Raw genomic sequence first — 17,796 nt, 5'->3', positions numbered from 1 at the left:
GGAATGCAACACGAGGACTTCCCAGGAGGTCACCCATCCTAGTACTACTCTCGCCCAAGCACGCTTAACTTAGGAGTTCTGATGGGATCCGGTGCTTTAGTGCTGGTATGATCGCATCCGACATGTTACCGCCGTCTTCGTCCCTTATCCTTGGCCCTCCCAGCTCCACTACAAAGATGATTGTACATTGCTTTGGCCGCTCCCTCTCAACTACGGAGACGAGTTTAACGCGGTTTCCACCACACCCTCTCAACCGCACCAGTGCACGCTTGCCGCGCCACAACACCGCCACTAGACTCGTGAATCGTGGGCACCCAGCTATAACTTACCGCACTCATGCAAAATAATAAAACACGGTAAATATATTACTTACACGTGCGTTTTGTTTTACAAGCAGCGCAAAAAAAATTAAAAAGGGAATGCAACACGAGTACTTCCCAGGAGGTCACCCATCCTAGTACTACTCTCGCCCAAGCACACTTAACTTCGGAGTTCTGATGGGATCCGGTGATTTAGCGCTGGTATGATCGCATCCGACATGTTACCCCCGTCTTCATCCCTTATCATTGCCCCTCCCAGCTCCACTACAAAGACGATTGTACATTGCTTTGGCCGCTCCCTCTCAACTACGGAGACGTGTTTAACGCGGTTTCCACCCCTCCCTCTCAACCGCACCAGTGCACGCTTGCCGCGCCACAACGCCGCCGCTAGACTCGTGAATCGTGAGCACCCAACTATAACTTACCGCACTCATGGAAAATAATAAAACACGATAAATATATTACTTACACGTGTGTTTTGTTTTGCAAGCGGCGCAAAAAAAATTAAAAAGGAAATGCAACACGAGGACTTCCAGGAGGTCACCCATCCTAGCACTACTCTCGCCCAAGCACGCTTAACTTCGGAGTTATGATGGGATCTGGTGCTTTAGTGCTGGTATGATCACATCCGACATGTTACCCCCGTCTTCGTCCCTTATCCTTGTCCCTCCCAGCTCCACTACAAAGACAATTGTACATTGCTTTGGCCGCTCCCTCTCAACTATGGAGACGAGTCTAACGCGGTTTCCACCCCTCCCTCTCAACCGCACCAGTGCACGCTTGCCGCGCCACAACGCCGCCGCTAGACTCGTGAATCGTGAGCACCCAGCTATAACTTACCGCACTCGTGCAAAATAATAAAACACGGTAAATATATTACTTACACGTGTGTTTTGTTTTGCAAGCGGCGCAAAAAAATTAAAAAGGGAATGCAACATGAGGACTTCCCAGGAGGTCAACCATCCTAGTACTACTCTCGCCCAAGCACGCTTAACTTCGGAGTTCTGATGAGATCCGGTGCTTTAGTGCTGGTATGATCGCATCCGACATGTTACCCCCGTCTTCGTCCTTTATCCTTGCCCCTCCCAGCTCCACTACAAAGACAATTATACATTGCTTTGGCCGCTCCCTCTCAACTACGGAGACGAGTTTAACGCGGTTTCCACCCCTCCCTCTCAACCGCACCAGTGCACGCTTGCCGCGCCACAACGCCGTCGCTAGACTCGTGAATAGTGAGCACCCAGCTATAACTTACGGCACTCGTGCAAAATAATAAAACACGGTAAATATAATACTTACACGTGTGTTTTGCTTTGCAAGCGGCGCAAAAAAAATTAAAAAGGGAATGCAACACGAGGACTTCCCAAGAGGTCACCCATCCTAGTACTACTCTCGCCCAAGCACGCTTAACTTCGGAGTTCTGATGGGATCCGGTGCTTTAGTGCTGGTATGATCGCATCAGACATGTTACCCCCGTCTTCGTCCTTTATCCTTGGCCCTCCCAGCTCCACTACAAAGACAATTGTACATTGCTTTGGCCGCTCCCTCTCAACTACGGAGACGAGTTTAACGCGGTTTCCACCCCTTCCTCTCAACCGCACCAGTGCACGCTTGCCGCGCCACAACGCCGTCGCTAGACTCGTAAATAGTGAGCACCCAGCTATAACTTACCGCACTCGTGCAAAATAATAAAACACGGTAAATATATTACTTACACGTGCGTTTTGTTTTGCAAGCGGCGCAAAAAAAATTAAAAAGGGAATGCAACACGTGGACTTCCCAGGAGGTCACCCATCCTAGTACTACTCTCGCCCAAGCACGCTTAACTTTGGAGTTTTGATGGGATCCGGTGCTTTAGTGCTGGTATGATCGCATCCTACGTGTTACCCCCGTCTTCGTCCCTTATCCTTGCCCCTCCCAGCTCCACTACAAAGACGATTGTACATTGCTTTGGCCGCTCCCTCTCAACTACGGAGACGAGTTTAACGCGGTTTCCACCCCTCCCTCTCAACCGCACCAGTGCACGCTTGCCGCGCCACAACGCCGCCGCTAGACTCGTGAATCGTGAGCACCCAGCTATAACTTACCGCACTCGTGCAAAATAATAAAACATGGTAAATATATTACTTACACGTGCGTTTTGTTTTGCAAGCGGCGCAAAAAATTAAAAAGGGAATGCAACACGAGGACTTCCCAGGAGGTCACCCATCCTTGTACTACTCTCGCCCAAGCACGCTTAACTTCGAAGTTCTGTTGGGATCCGGTGCTTTAGTGTTGGTATGATCGCATCCGACATGTTACCCCCGTCTTCGTCCCTTATCCTTGCCCCTCCCAGCTCCACTACAAGGACGATTGTACATTGCTTTGGCCGCTCCCTCTCAACTACGGAGACGAGTTTAACGCGGTTTCCACCCCTCCCTCTCAACCGCACCAGTGCACGCTTGCCGCGCCACTACGCTGCCACTAGACTCGTGAATTGTGAGCACCCAGCTATAACTTACCGCACTCGTGCAAAATAATAAAACACGGTAAATATATTACTTACACGTGCGTTTTGCTTTGCAAGCGGCGCAAAAAAAATTAAAAAGGGAATGCAACACGAGGACTTCCCAAGAGGTCACCCATCCTAGTACTACTCTCGCCCAAGCACGCTTAACTTCGGAGTTCTAATGGGATCCGGTACTTTAGTGCTGGTATGATCGCATCAGACATGTTACCCCCGTCTTCGTCCTTTATCCTTGCCCCTCCCACCTCCACTACAAAGACAATTGTACATTGCTTTGGCCGCTCCCTCTCAACTACGGAGACGAGTTTAACGCGGTTTCCACCCCTCCCTCTCAACCGCACCAGTGCACGCTTGCCGTGCCACAACGCCGTCGCTAGACTCGTGAATAGTGAGAACCCAGCTATAACTTACCGCACTCGTGCAAAATAATAAAACACGGTAAATATATTACTTACACGTGCGTTTTGTTTTGCAAGCGGCGCAAAAAAATTAAAAAGGGAATGCAACACGAGGACTTCCCAGGAGGTCACCCATCCTAGTACTACTCTCGCCCAAGCACGCTTAACTTCAGAGTTTTGATGGGATCCGGTGCTTTATTGCTGGTATGATCGCATCCTACATGTTACCCCCGTCTTCGTCCCTTATCCTTGCCCCTCCCAGCTCCACTACAAAGACGATTGTACATTGCTTTGGCCGCTCCCTCTCAACTACGGAGACGAGTTTAACGCGGTTTCCACCCCTCCCTCTCAACCGCACCAGTGCACGCTTGCCGCGCCACAACGCCGCCGCTAGACTTGTGAATAGTGAGCACCCAGCTATAACTTACCGCACTCGTGCAAAATAATAAAACACGGTAAATATATTACTTACACGTGCGTTTTGTTTTGCAAGCGGCGCAAAAAAAATAAAAAGGGAATGCAACACGAGGACTTCCCAGGAGGTCATCCATCCTAGTACTACTCTCGCCCAAGCACGCTTAACTTCGGAGTTCTGATGGGATCCGGTGCTTTAGTGCTGGTATGATCCCCAGGCACACTTAACTTCGGAGTTCTGATGGGATCCGGTGCTTTAGTGCTGGTATGATCGCATCCGACATGTTACCCTCGTCTTTGTCCCTTATCCTTGCCCCTCCGAGCTCCACTACAAAGACGATTGTACATTGCTTTGGCCACTCCCTCTCAACTACGGAGACGAGTTTAACGCGGTTTCCACCCCTCCCTCTTAATCGCACCAGTGCACGCTTGCCGCGCCACAACGCCGCCGCTAGACTCGTGAATCGTGAGCACCCAGCTATAACTTACCACACTCGTGCAAAATAATAAAACACGGTAAATATAATACTTACACGTGCGTTTTGTTTTGCAAGCGGCGCAAAAAAAATTAAAAAGGGAATGCAACACGAGGACTTCCCAGGAGGTCACCCATCCTAGTACTACTCTCGCCCAAGCACGCTTAACTTCGGAGTTCTGATGGGATCCGGTGCTTTAGTGCTGGTATGATCGCATCAGACATGTTACCCCCGTCTTCGTCCTTTATCCTTGGCCCTCCCAGCTCCACTACAAAGACAATTGTACATTGCTTTGGCCGCTCCCTCTCAACTACGGAGACGAGTTTAACGCGGTTTCCACCCCTCCCTCTCAACCGCACCAGTGCACGCTTGCCGCGCCACAACGCCGTCGCTAGACTCGTGAATAGTGAGCACCCAGCTATAACTTACCGCACTCGTGCAAAATAATAAAACACGGTAAATATATTACTTACACGTGCGTTTTGTTTTGCAAGCGGCGCAAAAAAAATTAAAAAGGGAATGCAACACGTGGACTTCCCAGGAGGTCACCCATCCTAGTACTACTCTCGCCCAAGTACGCTTAACTTTGGAGTTTTGATGGGATCCGGTGCTTTAGTGCTGGTATGATCGCATCCTACGTGTTACCCCCGTCTTCGTCCCTTATCCTTGCCCCTCCCAGCTCCACTACAAAGACGATTGTACATTGCTTTGGCCGCTCCCTCTCAACTACGGAGACGAGTTTAACGCGGTTTCCACCCCTCCCTCTCAACCGCACCAGTGCACGCTTGCCGCGCCACAACGCCGCCGCTAGACTCGTGAATCGTGAGCACCCAGCTATAACTTACCGCACTCGTGCAAAATAATAAAACATGGTAAATATATTACTTACACGTGCGTTTTGTTTTGCAAGCGGCGCAAAAAATTAAAAAGGGAATGCAACACGAGGACTTCCCAGGAGGTCACCCATCCTTGTACTACTCTCGCCCAAGCACGCTTAACTTCGAAGTTCTGTTGGGATCCGGTGCTTTAGTGTTGGTATGATTGCATCCGACATGTTACCCCCGTCTTCGTCCCTTATCCTTGCCCCTCCCAGCTCCACTACAAGGACGATTGTACATTGCTTTGGCCGCTCCCTCTCAACTACGGAGACGAGTTTAACGCGGTTTCCACCCCTCCCTCTCAACCGCACCAGTGCACGCTTGCCGCGCCACTACGCCGCCACTAGACTCGTGAATTGTGAGCACCCAGCTATAACTTACCGCACTCGTGCAAAATAATAAAACACGGTAAATATATTACTTACACGTGCGTTTTGTTTTGCAAGCGGCGCAAAAAAGTTAAAAAGGGAATGCAACACGAGGACTTCCCAAGAGGTCACCCATCCTAATACTACTGTCGCCCAAGCACGCTTAACTTCGGAGTTCTGATGGGATCCGGTGCTTTAGTGCTGGTATGATCACATCCAACATGTTACCCCCGTCTTCGTCCCTTATCCTTGCCCCTCCCATCTCCAATACAAAGACGATTGTACATTGCTTTGGCCGCTCCCTCTCAACTACGGAGACGAGTTTAACGCGGTTTCCACCCCTCCCTCTCAACCGCACCAGTGCACGCTTGCCGCGCCACAACGCCGCCGCTAGACTCGTGAATCGTGAGTACCCAGCTATAACTTACCGCACTCTTGCAAAATAATAAAACACGGTAAATATATTACTTACACGTGCGCTTTATTTTGCAAGCGGCGCAAAAAAATAAAAAGGGAATGCAACACGAGGACTTCCCAAGAGGTCACCCATCCTAGTACTACTCTCGCCCAAGCACGCTTAAAGGTCACCCATCCTAGTACTACTCTCGCCCAAGCACGGTTAACTTCGGAGTTCTGATGGTATCCGGTGCTTTAGTGCTGGTATGATCACATCCGACATGTTACCCCCGTCTTCGTCCCTTATCCTTGCCCCTCCCAGCTCCACTACAAAGACGATTGTACATTGCTTTGGTCGCTCCGTCTCAACTACGGAGACGAGTTTAATGCGGTTTCCACCCCTCCCTCTCAACCGCACCAGTGCACGCTTGCCGCGCCACAACGCCGCCTCTAGACTCGTGAATCGTGAGCACCTAGCTATAACTTACCGCACTCGTGCAAAATAATAAAACACGGTAAATATATTACTTACTCGTGCGTTTCGTTTTGCAAGCGGCGCAAAAAAAATTAAAAAGGGAATGCAACAAAAGGACTTCCCAAGAGGTCACCCATCCTAGTACTACTCTCGCCCAAGCACGCTTAACTTCGGAGTTCTGATGGGATCCGGTGCTTTAGTGCTGGTATGATCGCATCCGACATGTTACCCCCGTCTTCGTCCCTTATCCTTGCCCCTCCCAGCTCCACTACAAAGACGATTGTACATTGCTTTGGCCGCTCCCTCTCAACTACGAAGACGATTTTAACGCGGTTGAAAGTGCAATCTTGCTCTTAAAGAATATTTTTGATATTAATGACAAACCTACATATAGGGGACTAACCTTGTTTGCTAAGTATATACACAGGCCGTCTGTCCTCTGGTGTTTCTTTCTTTGGTGAGCATCATGATCACATCATATGAGATTTTACTCAAGCAAATTATCAATGAGGAAAGGAGCAAACAAAGATGAAGTATTGTGCTCTTTTTATATTTCTTGAGTAATAGGAACCCCGCACTATTAAGAGGGGATCCGAAGTGTAGGTTCAAGACTTGCTCACATTTTGTCTCATAAACAATTCTATTACCATAGACCAAAATCCCTAGCAATATCCCTTAGCCAAAACCTACCACTTCTCCTAGCCGGATCATCCGGACGGCTACCCAGATCATCCGGGCTTCACCCGGATCAGCCGGACCCTGCACCGGATCATCCGGATAATAGGTGCTTTCCATCACAGAACGGCGTGGCTGAAGCCGGATCATCCGGACGTTCCTCTGGTTCATCCGGGATGTTTCCGGATCGTCCGGATCCTATTCTGGATCGTCCGGATAACCGTGCCCTGTTTTCACAGAAGGCATATGTTGTAGCCGGATCGTCCGGTCAGGCATCCGGATCATCCGGGGCTTGTCCGGATCATCCGGGGTTGCCTCCGGTCTGTCCGGGCTGCTCGCAGCTCGGCTGCAACCATCTGCATCCGGGCCTTCTACCAGATTTATCCAGACAATGTCCAGATCATCCGGATGGTGTCCCAGATCATCCGGGGTGGTCAACTTGTGTCCAAACGGCTCTATTCTGGACATGGTATAAATAGCACCTTACCCCTTCGGGATAAGGCTGAACACCCGACGCAAACACACCTCAAGAACACCAGTGCTTCTCCTCTCGTGCTCACACAGTAAATCCCAGATCCTGGCTTGTTTCTTGAGAGTTTAGAAGAGTTGTTCCAATCAAAAGAAAGATCTTCTTCCTCCCCTTCTTGTGACCAAAGCAAATCGAAGTTTGAGCAAGTTTTGAGTCTTTCCCCTTGGATCTTGTTACTCTTGGAAGTTGGAGACTCCTAGGCGGTAGGAGTCATTCGGTGAGGAATCAACTATTGTGATTACCCCCGGAAAGTTTGTGAGGGTTTTGGAGACCACCCCAAGGTCTACCACTAGTGGTTGAGAAACGCCTTCGTGGTGTTGTCTCAAAGTGAGAATAGGGTGAGCCTTCGTGGCGTTGGTGTGCCTTCGTGGTAACATCCACCTCTCTAACGGTGACTAGCTTCCCTCCAAGGAAGTGAACATCGGCATACATCCTCGTCTCCCGGAGTTGCGGTTATTCCTAACCCTAACTCTCTACTTGTGGTTACTTGTCTTGTAGCACTTACTTACATCATATCCTGCTTGCTTATTTATATGCTTGTGCTACTTGCTTAGTACTTAGTACTTACTAGCAATTGTTAGGCTCACCTTCATATTTCGCATTATTACCTAAAATTGCTAAGTAATAAATAAAATTTGTAATTGTACCTATTCACCCCCCCCCCTCTAGGTCCATCTCGATCCTTTCAATTGGTATCAGAGCCTCGTGCTCTATTCTTGTGGCTTAACCGCCCTAGAGCGAGATGAACCCGGATGGGACTCCCCTGGTTGTAGATCCTAAGGATAAAGGAGAGGCTTCCTCTGAAGTCAAGACCTTAATGTCAGAGGATCTAGAACGGGCCCTTGCTAAGGAAAAAGAGGAGCATGATGCTTCTCTTGAGGCCTTGGTCCAAATGAGATTAGCCACGTTGTCCACGGTGCTTGCACCACTCTCGGGTGGTGCTGCTTTGAGGCCAACTGTGCCTACTCCATCACTTGGTCAACAACCTTCTAGCAATGAACACGCCAGTGTTCCTTGGCTTTATGCAAGACCTCAGGTTGAGAAACCAAGATATAACCCTCAAGGCAAACCTCCTTTACTAAGTGCCACTTCTGATTTTGCCTTGTGGAGAGTTGCTATGCAGGATCATCTTCGACATGGAAACGACGAGATGCTGGAGATCCTGGAGTATGGCTATCATGTGGTTGATCCAAAGAACCCCACACCAAGAGAAATATATGACAAGAACCTCAATGACACTGCAATCATGTGTATAAGGAGAGGTATGGATGAAAAGCAAAGGAGACCGTTCATACACATCACAAGTGCCAAGGAACTATGGGAAAGTATTATACGATCCAAGACTGGCACCTCTACCCTCCGGAGTGCTCAATATGAAATTGCCAAGGGGCAATTGCAAAACTTTTGTATGGAGAAAGGTGAAACCCCCAATCAACTCCATGAGCGCCTCATGACTCTCACTGTCGATATTGAGTCATGTGAGTGTGACAAGACACAAGATGGATTCAACATGACTAAAAGATTCCTTGTGGATAAATTGCTTCATGCCCTTGCTCCATATCACCATCAAATGGTGTGGGACATAAGACAACACCATACCTTCAAGGAAATGACTACAGATGACATCATATCCACCTTTCAACTATTTGAAGTGTCAAAGGCTAATGCCACAAAACATCTTGCCATGCATGGTTCCCCATCATCAAAGGTCAATCTTGCATTGAAGTCCAAGCATGTATATGAAGATGAGCAAAGTGAAGAAGAAGAAGAAGAAGATGATGATGAAGATGGTGATGAGATTGAATCCGACGAGGGTCCTTCATATGAAGACATGGCTCTCTTTGTCAAGAAGTTTAGCGCGGGAAAATTCAAGGGAAGATTCTAAAAGAAGAAAGTGAGAAAATGCTACAACTGTGAGGAAACCAACCACTTCTCAAATGAGTGCCCTTATGAGAAGAGAGAGGATAAACCAAGGTTTCCCAAGACCTTTCCTAAGAAGAAATTGCCAAATCCTTTGAACTCCAAGCTCAAGAAGAGAGATGGGAAAGCAATGGTTGCTCAAGAAGAATCCGATCCGGATGATGTTAGTGGTGTTGCCGGAGTTGCTCAAGGTTCTCAAAACACATTGAGGCTAGTCAATAAGAGTGGTGAAGTGGTCACCTACAACTACATGAAGGATTACAAGGGCAACGCTCACAAGTGCCTCATGGTGAAGGCCGTGGTAGAAGATGGAGAGGATCAACACTCTCCTGACAAGGTCAAGGTAACCCCACGATCAAGCCCTCCTCTTTTCACTCCTCCTACTCCTAGTGATGAGTATCTTGATGCGGAGGATAGTTATGAGGATGATGATCTAAATGACCCTATGCTTGCTAAACTTAATAAGTTCATGTGCTCCCTCAAAGGAAAGAAGCTCACTATGTTTCGTATGCTTATGGAGATGGTGAGTAAGCACACCATCACCATTAAGGAACTCGAAACCCTCGTCACCAAGGAAAAGGAAAGATGTGAAATCCTTGAGCGGAAAGTCCAATATGAGGAAACACGAAATGATGAACTATGCTTAAAAATTGGCACAAATATTGATGTTCATACTAAAGATCTTGCCTCCTTGAAAAAGGCTATTGGCTCTTGTGAAGAGTTGATGAATGATAAAAGTAAGCTTGTGAAGTCTCATGCTTCTCTCTCTAAGGATTGTGAGCTTCTATCCATGTCCCTCAAGACTAAGGAAGAAGAGCTCACCCTTCTTACAAAGAGGTTTGAGACGCTCAAACTTACTTATCTTGAAACTCTAGCTAAGGCCTACTCTTCTCCTATTATAAATGTTGATGCTTGCTCTACTAACTCTAGTAGTGATCTAGCATCTATTCTTGAGGAGAATCGTTTTCTCAAGGCTCAAATTGAGAAAGGGCTCATGACATGTGCTCAAGGGCAAAATAACCTTAATGAGGTGTTGAGCCAACACAATGAAGTGTTCGCCAAAGAGGGACTCGGGTTTGACCCAAGCACAAGCAAGAAGAAGACATTCTCTCAAAAGTGCACCACCCCTTTAAAAGAAACTTTTGTACGAGAAGGACACAAGGAGAAAGGTAAGGTTGCTAGTGAGAAGGCCACAAGGGGCATGCCCACTCTCAACAAGCCAAAAGAGTTCATGCCTCCATCCTATGTACTTCGTAAGACTAAGGATGGAGAAGTTTATGCAAAGTTTGTTGGTCCTCGAAATGCATTTCGTTTTTATGCTATTTGGGTCCCTAAGACCCTTGTGACTAACTTGAGAGGTCCCATTGCAAGATGGGTGCCTCTAACCAAGTAATAATTGTGTGTAGGTTGCCTTCTCCGGTGGAGTAAAATGGGTGATTGATAGTGGATGTACCAATCATATGACCGGAGATAGCAAATTGCTCTACGATTTCATGGAAGCTATTCAACCATTTATGAGCATTATGTTTGGTGGAGGATCAAAAGGACAGGTACTTGGGTTGGGGAAGGTGGCTATCACAAATGACATGTCTCTTGCAAATGTCATGGTTGTCCAATCCCTTAAATATCATTTACTCTCTGTTCGTCAATTGGCATCTGTTGGCTATGATACACTATTTGGACTAACGGATGTGAAAGTGTTTAAGAGAGATACTCACAAAGTGGCCTTTGTTGGAGAGTTGGATGGCAACCTTTACACGGTTGATTTCTCGAAAGAGAGCATATTCCATGCAACTTGTCTAATGGCCAAGGCCGACAAGGGGTGGCTATGGCATCGCCGGCTAGCCCATGTCGGCATGAGAAATCTTCAAGATCTCTTAAAGGGCAATCACATCCTTGGACTAACAAATGTCTCTTTTGAGAAAGATCATGTGTGTAGTGCATGTATAGCCGGGAAGCAACATCAATCAAAGCAACCACCCAAGAATATTGTGTCTACTTCAAGGCCTTTGGAGCTCCTTCATGTGGATCTTTTTGGGCCTCCTTCATGGAATAGTCTTGGTGGGAAAAAGTATGGACTTGTCATTGTTGATGATTACTCAAGATATACATGGGTGTTTTTCCTCAAGTCCAAGGACGAGACGAAGATCACTTTCATAGACTTTGCCAAGCAAGCACAACGCAAGTTTGACAAAGAAATCTTGGCAATAAGAAGTGACAATGGATCTGAGTTCAAAAACTACACCTTGGAAGAATTCCTTAGTGATGAAGGGATTGAGCATCAATATTCAGCTCCATACACTCCTCAGCAGAATGGTGTAGCCGAAAGGAAGAACCGCACTCTTGTGGAGATGGCAAGGTCCATGTTGGATGAATACAAGTCACCACATAGTTTTTGGGCCGAAGCTGTCAACACCGCATGCCATGCATCAAACCGGCTTTTCCTCCGCACTATATTGGAAAAGACTCCATATGAGCTTCTAATTGGAAACAAGTCAAATGTCAAGTATTTTCGTGTATTTGGGTGCAAATGTTTCATCCTCAACAAAAGAGAACGATTAGGAAAATTTCAACCCAAAACGATTGAGGGTATATTTGTTGGCTATGGATCAAACTCTCACGCCTATAGATCTACAACAAATCCAATGGATGTGTTGTAGAAACTTGTGACGTGGTGTTTGATGAATTTAATGGCTCCCATGGGGAGCAAGTTGATCTAAGTGATGTACGTGAAGAAGATTCTTCTCAAGACATTTTGACCATGGGTGTTGGTGCACTTCTTCCTATGGAACAAGAACCTCATGATGATGAAGAAGAAGATGGAAGTCTCACACATCATCAAACTACTTCAACATCCATACCACCACAAGCTCCTATTGTTCAACCGATACCCTTAGCCCAAGTTGAAGAGGATGATCAAGTTCCTCCTCATGACAATCTTCAAGAACAAGAACAAGAAAATCCAATCATTGATGATGAACCTCAACAAATGCAATATGAACAAGAAGATCTTCCTCCACATATTAATGATCCATATGTGGAGGATGTGGATGATGGACATGAAGTTGAACCTCGTGAAACCCTTACCTCTATCATGCCACGAGTGGCCGGTCGTGTTGATGTTGACAAAATACTCACTGGCATATCGGAAGGTAGGGTCACTCGTAAACATTTGACCAATTTTTGTGCTCACTTTTCTTTTGTGTCTAGTTTTGAGCCCATCAAGGTACAAGATGCATTGATGGACAACGATTGGCTAGTCGCTATGCAAGAAGAGTTGACCAGTTTTGAACGCAACCAAGTGTGGTCATTAGTCAAGAGGCCACCTACCAAGCACAACGTCATTGGAACAAAATGGATTTTCAAGAACAAACAAGATGAGAATGGTGTGATCATCCGAAACAAGGCAAGGTTAGTGGCACAAGGGTACTCACAAGTTGAAGGTTTGGACTTTGGTGAGACCTTTGCCCCCGTTGCCCGTCTTGAATCCATTCGCATCTTACTTGCTTATGCTGCCTTCAATGGTTTTACATTACATCAAATGGATGTGAAGAGTGCTTTCCTTAACGGTCCTCTACAAGAAGAAGTATATGTATCACAACCACCTGGGTTCGTTGATCCCGATCACAAAGACTATGTGTATAAACTTCATAAGGCTTTGTATGGCCTTAAACAAGCACCTCGTGCTTGGTATGATCATCTTAAGAAGTTTTTACTCGATGATGGTTTTGTGAAAGGGGTGATCGATCCCACTCTTTTTACTAAGAGGGATAAGGGTGATTTGATCTTATGCCAAATCTATGTAGATGATATCATTTTTGGTTCTCCTAACATTCATTTGTGCAAGAAGTTTGTGGACTCAATGACCAAGAATTTTGAAATGTCACTCAATGCAGATTTGAAGTTCTTCCTCGGATTTCAAATTCAACAATTTCAAGAAGGAATTTTCTTGTCTCAAGCAAAATAACTCAAGGATATCTTAGAAAAGTTTGGTATGTCTGATGCTAGTCCATGTAAGACACCAATGCCAACCAAAATAACTCTCACTGAAGACACAAACGGTATCCCTTTCGACCCATCTAAATACCGCTCTATGATTGGTTCATTGCTTTATCTTTGTGCATCTGGACCAGACATCATGTTTAGTGTATGCATGTGTGCTAGATTTCAAGCTTCCCCTAGGGAAAGTCATCATAAGGCGGTTAAGCATATTGTTAGATACCTTGTTCACACCCCAAAGTTGGGTCTTTGGTATCCCAAGGATGCTAAGTTTGATCTCATTGCGTACACGGATGCGGATTGGGCCGGAGACAAAGTGGATCATAAGTCCACTTTTGGTGCATGTCAATTTCTTGGACGCTCCTTGGTAAGTTGGTCATCGAAGAAACAAAACTGTATTGCCCTCTCTACCGCAGAAGCTGAATACATTGCTGCCGCCAGCTGTGCAACTCAGTTATTATGGATGAGGCAAACTTTGAAGGATTACGGTATCACCTATAGAAATGTGCCTCTTCTATGTGATAATGAAAGTGCCATCAACATTTCTGAGAACCCCAAGGATCATCTCCGCACCAAGCACATTGATATTAGGTATCACTTCTTGAGAGATCATGTTGAGAAGGGTGATATTCACATTGATCACATTGGTACAGATTTGCAACTGGCAGATATTTTCACCAAACCATTGGATGAAGCAAGGTTTTGTCGACTTAGGCGTGAACTTGGTATCTTGGAGCTTGACAACATTATGTGAAATCTCGTACTCATGCATGCATTTTCATAATGTCTTGTCATGATGTAGGCATATTCTTAGGGGGAGACATTCAATCTATGAGTACTCTCACCCTTACATAATGCATAAATAGAACCAACACTCTCAAAGTCACTATGACACTTACTTTGTGTCCATAGTACTTTAAAATGATGGAGTAATAACCATGGGTCCAAAAGTTCAAATTTTTGGTCTCCAAAGTTATATATACTCATACATGGTGACTTAGCCTAATTTTTTTTTGGTGTTTATATGGGGTTGAGATATTGTTATGACTAAAGCTACTTATATATATATATATATATATATATATATATATATATATATATATATATATATATAACAAACACACACAAAATATATATATCATCATCACCCCATCACTCTTCATCACATCCAAACCAGATCTCAGTATTCTGGCTAGTCGGATCATCCGGACTTACATCCGGACGTCCGAGCTGTATCTGCCCGGATATCCGGGCTCACTTCCGGACATCTGTCCCTGCCCGGATCATCCGGGGATCCTTCCGGACATCCGGGTGGGTCTTCGACCTGCCCAGTAGCATATCGGGCCGTGGGGGGGCACAGGGAGTTATTCTTTTTACTTTTCCCCTCGACCTCATCCTCTCACCCCGCCGCCGGCGGATGCTCATCGGCCCGCCCCGCCAGTCCGGCCGGCAAACTAACCAGATCTTGTGCTCACGGGCTACCATCGCCTCGATCTCCTCCCTCCTCGCACCATTTTCCCCAGGGCCCGGTTGGATCCTCTCCAATCTCGGCTTCCGCCCCCAAACTCCGCCATGGTGGTCGGCCGTGGTGGTACTGGCCGGAACTTCAAGTCGACCTCCTCGGGTCCCTCTCGTGAACAACGTCGCCAAGCATCAACGGACTCCGAGGAAGCTGCTCGTCCACTCAAGAAAGCACCAGGTCGTGCTCGTCCGTCCTATGCCGGGCTTGACGATCCTGATTATGAGGACGATCTCCAGGAGGACGAGCTTGTGCCGGTTCGCTCAACGGCCAAGGCCAAGAAGAAGAAAGCGTCTTCTACCTCAAGCTCGCAGCCTGCCGCATCTACCGGTCTCATTTTGTCCATGACAAACCCCACCAACCGTGGCCGTCGTACTATCAGCTATCAGTCCATGGATCCATCTAAGTATGCAGCTTTAAGGAGTGAAGTCAACCAATTTGCTTCCCCGGCCAATGCAACCGATCCTCGGTTCCGCACCTTGGTTCAACAGGACATCTATCAATCGGTCATTGCTCATCTAGGGTTCTCTCCTCAGCATTATGTGAACTTGGATTACATTGAGAACAATCCAACCAAGTTCGATGGTGTGTTAGAGAAGATTGAGGGCATGGGGCTGCATCTTGCTATGACTCTCCACTATGATTGGAATGAGGCTGCCATTCGGCAATTCTATGCCACATGTTTCTTCCATCCGGATCGTTCGATCACTTGGATGACTCATCATTCTCAGTTCACTGTCTCTTTTGAGGAGTTTGCTGCTGCCTTGGGCATGCCTGGATCTGAGGCAGGTCTTTTTCGAATCCATGAGGTGAATCCCAAGTTTGAGGCTATGCCTATCAGTGCTTGCAGTTGTCTCATCATGCCTCCTACTCAGCTTTCCACAGTGCAGCAAAGCAAGGAGCTTAATGACATCAGTATCTTCCGTCTCAAATACCGGTGGCTTTTTCAGTGCATCCTCAACTCCATTGCTCCCAAGAAAGGGGATCGTGGGATGGTACGAGCTTACAACATTGACTTGATGTACTACTCACGTAAGAATCCCACTCGTCCCATTGACATGGCAGATTTTCTTTGGCATGAGATTCGCATGGCTAGTTGTCTGAAGGTTCATACTCTTCCGCATGCTCCTTTCATTCAGACCGTCATTGACTCTGTCTTCACTTGCCCCATCAACAAGAACAACATTCACTCCATGTGGACTCCGCGTGATGACACTTCTAGGGGCAAGGCTCCTGCTCCGTCGTGTGGTGAGAGCTCTTCTCACCACACCAAACCTTTCGTCAAGCCGTTTGACCGCCTTGCTCGCTTTATTGGGAAGTCCCATAAAGCCATCTTTGACACCTGCTGCTACACTGCTACTCACATTGCTACTGAGGAGGTTCACCGCATCTCTGAGGCAAATGCCCTTAGGGCTCATCTTCATGCGCGTCATGGCAGTCCTGTCGAGCCTGATGAGCCTATTCCTGCTCGACTTCCTCTTCCGGATGTCGATTTTCCTTCTGCCACTGAGTTCCCCGAGTTCTTCCTTGTACCTGCTGATCTAAGTGATGATGATGATGATGATGCTGAGGATGAGGATGCTGCGTGATTCTCCTACTTTCTCGACCGTCTTTCCCTTTTTCGGTACTTGCTGTCAAGGGGGAGATGTAATTCTTAGGAGGAGTTTCAGCGTGTGTCTGGTATGCTTAGAGTTTTAGTTAAGTGGACTCATTATTATTATTGTAATGGTACTATGGTACTTTGGTCATGAGTTATGAGTCTATGTCACTATGCAAGTGCTTATTGTAATGGTACTATGGTACTTTGGTCATGAGTTATGAGTCTATATCACTATGCAAGTGCTTAAGTATGTCGTCTTTATTCATTGCTTATGTTGATCTTAATGATGTATGCCTATACTATATTCCGAATATGGGCATCCACTTCATATGTTCATGACTTTGTATTTTTATCACCTTATTCCATGCATACATTAAGGGAGAGCTTCTCTTAAAACACATCCATATGCATAAATTAAGGGGGAGCTCTTCCTAAAACACATACCGGTCTACTCTCCTAGAATCATTCGTATCACATTTCACTTGTTAAATACTATATGTAGTTTGTCATCAACTACCAAAAAAGGGGGAGATTGAAAGTGCAATCCTGCTCTTAAAGAATATTTTTGATATTTATGACAAACCTACATATAGGGGACTAACCTTGTTTGCTAAGTATATACACAGGCCGTCTGTCCTCTGGTGTTTCTTTCTTTGGTGAGCATCATGATCGCATCATATGAGATTTTACTCAAGCAAATTATCAATGAGGAAAGGAGCAAACAAAGATGAAGTATTGTGCTCTTTTTATATTTCTTGAGTAATAGGAACCCCGCACTATTAAGAGGGGATCCGAAGTGTAGGTTCAAGACTTGCTCACATTTTGTCTCATAAACAATTCTATCACAATAGACCAAAATCCCTAGCAATATCCCTTAGCCAAAACCTACCACTTCTCCTAGCCGGATCATCCGGACGGCTACCCAGATCATCCGGGCTTCACCCGGATCAGCCGGACCCTGCACCGGATCATCCGGATAATAGGTGCTTTCCATCACAGAACGGTGTGGCTGAAGCCGGATCATCCGGACGTTCCTCCGGATCATCCGGATGTTTCTCGGATCATCCGGATCCTATACCGGATCGTCCGGATAACCATGCCCTATTTTCACAGAAGCCATATGTTGTAGCCGGATCGTCCGGTCAGGCATCCGGATCATCCGGGGCTTGTCCGGATCATCCGGGGTTGCCTCCGGTCTGTCCGGATCATCCGGGGTTGCCTCCGGTCTGTTCGGGCTGCTCGCAGCTCGGCTGCAACCATCTGCATCCGGGCCTTCTGCCAGATTTATCCGGACAATGTCCAGATCATCCGGATGGTGTCCCA

At 46.7% G+C, this 17,796-nt stretch overlaps 15 non-coding genes and 1 pseudogene across 15 annotated transcripts; all 16 read right to left on the bottom strand.

The window, feature by feature from the left end:
- Positions 1 to 119, bottom strand: LOC119351049. The gene has a single exon (XR_005169595.1). It is a non-coding gene; the product is annotated as a 5S ribosomal RNA (ribosomal RNA).
- Positions 120 to 416: 297 nt separating this feature from the next.
- On the bottom strand, positions 417 to 535 carry LOC119351211. Its single transcript, XR_005169735.1, has one exon. It is a non-coding gene; the product is annotated as a 5S ribosomal RNA (ribosomal RNA).
- A 297-nt stretch (positions 536 to 832) lies between these two features.
- Positions 833 to 950, bottom strand: LOC119351399. The gene has a single exon (XR_005169909.1). It is a non-coding gene; the product is annotated as a 5S ribosomal RNA (ribosomal RNA).
- Positions 951 to 1,246: 296 nt separating this feature from the next.
- On the bottom strand, positions 1,247 to 1,365 carry LOC119351258. Its single transcript, XR_005169779.1, has one exon. It is a non-coding gene; the product is annotated as a 5S ribosomal RNA (ribosomal RNA).
- Positions 1,366 to 1,662: 297 nt separating this feature from the next.
- LOC119351395 lies at positions 1,663 to 1,781 on the bottom strand. The gene has a single exon (XR_005169905.1). It is a non-coding gene; the product is annotated as a 5S ribosomal RNA (ribosomal RNA).
- A 297-nt stretch (positions 1,782 to 2,078) lies between these two features.
- On the bottom strand, positions 2,079 to 2,197 carry LOC119351219. Its single transcript, XR_005169742.1, has one exon. It is a non-coding gene; the product is annotated as a 5S ribosomal RNA (ribosomal RNA).
- Positions 2,198 to 2,492: 295 nt separating this feature from the next.
- LOC119351351 lies at positions 2,493 to 2,611 on the bottom strand. Its single transcript, XR_005169865.1, has one exon. It is a non-coding gene; the product is annotated as a 5S ribosomal RNA (ribosomal RNA).
- Positions 2,612 to 2,908: 297 nt separating this feature from the next.
- LOC119351198 lies at positions 2,909 to 3,027 on the bottom strand. The gene has a single exon (XR_005169722.1). It is a non-coding gene; the product is annotated as a 5S ribosomal RNA (ribosomal RNA).
- A 296-nt stretch (positions 3,028 to 3,323) lies between these two features.
- Positions 3,324 to 3,442, bottom strand: LOC119351297. The gene has a single exon (XR_005169815.1). It is a non-coding gene; the product is annotated as a 5S ribosomal RNA (ribosomal RNA).
- Positions 3,443 to 3,738: 296 nt separating this feature from the next.
- Positions 3,739 to 3,857, bottom strand: LOC119351365. Its single transcript, XR_005169878.1, has one exon. It is a non-coding gene; the product is annotated as a 5S ribosomal RNA (ribosomal RNA).
- Positions 3,858 to 4,214: 357 nt separating this feature from the next.
- LOC119351228 lies at positions 4,215 to 4,333 on the bottom strand. The gene has a single exon (XR_005169751.1). It is a non-coding gene; the product is annotated as a 5S ribosomal RNA (ribosomal RNA).
- A 297-nt stretch (positions 4,334 to 4,630) lies between these two features.
- On the bottom strand, positions 4,631 to 4,749 carry LOC119351291. The gene has a single exon (XR_005169810.1). It is a non-coding gene; the product is annotated as a 5S ribosomal RNA (ribosomal RNA).
- A 295-nt stretch (positions 4,750 to 5,044) lies between these two features.
- Positions 5,045 to 5,163, bottom strand: LOC119351355. The gene has a single exon (XR_005169869.1). It is a non-coding gene; the product is annotated as a 5S ribosomal RNA (ribosomal RNA).
- A 296-nt stretch (positions 5,164 to 5,459) lies between these two features.
- Positions 5,460 to 5,578, bottom strand: LOC119351299. Its single transcript, XR_005169817.1, has one exon. It is a non-coding gene; the product is annotated as a 5S ribosomal RNA (ribosomal RNA).
- Positions 5,579 to 5,873: 295 nt separating this feature from the next.
- Positions 5,874 to 6,034, bottom strand: LOC119351401 (annotated as a pseudogene).
- Positions 6,035 to 6,331: 297 nt separating this feature from the next.
- LOC119351223 lies at positions 6,332 to 6,450 on the bottom strand. Its single transcript, XR_005169746.1, has one exon. It is a non-coding gene; the product is annotated as a 5S ribosomal RNA (ribosomal RNA).
- Positions 6,451 to 17,796: the final 11,346 nt, after the last annotated feature.

Source organism: Triticum dicoccoides, chromosome 1B, assembly GCF_002162155.2.
Source record: "Triticum dicoccoides isolate Atlit2015 ecotype Zavitan chromosome 1B, WEW_v2.0, whole genome shotgun sequence".
NCBI lineage: Eukaryota > Viridiplantae > Streptophyta > Magnoliopsida > Poales > Poaceae > Triticum > Triticum dicoccoides.
The sequence above is the reverse complement of the archived record's forward strand: the minus strand, read 5'-3'. Positions and strand labels throughout refer to the sequence as shown.